Genomic DNA, 1,903 nt, shown 5'->3' with positions numbered 1-1,903 from the left:
CCTGACCACTTGAATGTATTATTATTTAATTAACTGTTTCAGTTTTATATTTCAAATCTTCCTTCTATCCTTCTATCTGGAAAAATTGAATGGTATTTTCAATGCTGAGAATTTTATGAAAATATTAATTATGATCAGCACTGGCAATAGTTTCATGAAGAACTATTGTTAGCAGAGCTCCAATGAGCTCTACTTTTTGTATTTGGCTTTTAAACCTTTTTCCCATAATGGTTGTTGAGGTTGGTTTATGTTTTTGTTTTTATAGTAAATTTGTATATGATAATAACATTGACTGTCATCATATTTCTCACAAAATTTTTTAGTTTGCTTGGTTTTAATTTTGTTAATATATTTTTGACATGTAGAAGTTCTATGTTTTCATCTCATTAAACTTTTTAGTGTTTTTTCCCTCTTTGTGATTTCTTTTGTTGCTGTTGAACTTAGAAGTTCTATTAGTACTGAGTCCGATTAAAAATTCGCAGACATTTTCATCTAGGTATCAATAATTGTCATTTCAAAAAATTCGTCGCATTAAATTTATCACTCCATCTACCATTTTTTTGTGTATGTAATACCTAAGATAATGACTTAAAAATAGGTATCCAATGATCTTAGCACCATTTATTGAAGAGTTATTTCTTTCTCCACTGATTTGATTTATAAAGCCAAGCTTATATAGTCAGTTTAAAAAATATATGTCGGCTTAATGTCTCAGAACTTTGGTGTCATTGGTCTCAGACACCACTTTGCCATCCATTATCCAGCGGGTGGTGGTCTTTTTGATGGTTTCTTGGAGGTGCTGTTGTCCAGGGCATCACCAAGGTTGAAGTCCTTGTCATCTTCCAGCAGGCGGCAGTAGGTGGTGATCTCAGCCTCCAGCTTGACCTTGATGTTCAGCAGGGCCTCGTACTCCTGGGCCTGGCACTGTCCCTCTGGGTCTGTGCCAGCTCTGACTCCAGGTGTAGCAGGATCCTGTTGAGCTGCTCCATCTGCAGGGCATAGCGGGCCTCCACCTCCCTCAGGCTGTTCTCCAAGCTGGCCTTCAGATTTCTCAAGGAGTCCAGGTTGATCTCCAAAGACTGGACTGTATGTCTCAGCTCTGTGAGCATCATCTCAGCAGCTCCAACCTTGGCAGACTGCGTGGTGACCACTGTGATGCTCTCCTCAATCTGCTGAGACCAGTACTTGTCCAGCTCCTTTCAGATCTTCTGAGCCATCTCTTCATACTGGGCCAGGATGCCTGCCATGATCTTGGCTAGGTTCTGAGATTTGGGGGCACCTACTTCCAGGGTCAACCCAGAGCTGGCAGTCTGGGCTTGTAGGCCTTTTACTTCCTCTTCGTGGTTCTACTTCATGAAGAGCGGCTCCTCCTTGAGAGCCTCAATCTCTGTCTCCAGCTGCAGCTGAGTGACATTGATGTCGTCAATGATCTTGCAGAGCCCATGGATGAGACATTAAGCCAGCAGAAGCAGGGTACCCTTTGGGGAGCAGGAGGCCAATAAAAAGTTCAGAAGTCAAAAATAAAATAAAATAAAATAAAAAATATATGTCAGCATCTGTTAATAGGTAATTTCTTTGTTGATGAAAACAGCCAAACTCTGTAAAATATTTCAAGAGGGTTATTCTGAGCCAAATATGAGTGATCATGGCCTGAGGCATAGTCTCAAGAGGTTCTAAGAATATGTACCTAAGATGGTTAGTTTACAGCTTGATTTATATATTTTTAGGGGGACATAAGACATTAATCAATACATGTGAGGTATACATTGGTTTGGTTCAGAAAGGTGGGACAACTCTAAGTGTGGCCTTATAGGTCACAGGTGGATTCAAAGATTTTTCTGATTGGCAATTGGTTCAAACAGTTAAGTTATTATCCAAAAGAATGGGGTGCCTGGGTTAAGAT

General features: G+C 39.9%; 1 pseudogene; it reads right to left on the bottom strand.

The window, feature by feature from the left end:
- Window positions 1-703: 703 nt before the first annotated feature.
- On the bottom strand, window positions 704-1,451 carry LOC129034610 (keratin, type I cytoskeletal 18-like; annotated as a pseudogene).
- Window positions 1,452-1,903: the final 452 nt, after the last annotated feature.

This window comes from Pongo pygmaeus, chromosome 3 (genome assembly GCF_028885625.2).
Source record: "Pongo pygmaeus isolate AG05252 chromosome 3, NHGRI_mPonPyg2-v2.0_pri, whole genome shotgun sequence".
NCBI classification, from domain to species: domain Eukaryota; kingdom Metazoa; phylum Chordata; class Mammalia; order Primates; family Hominidae; genus Pongo; species Pongo pygmaeus.
This window is presented reverse-complemented; position numbering and strand designations above follow the sequence as displayed.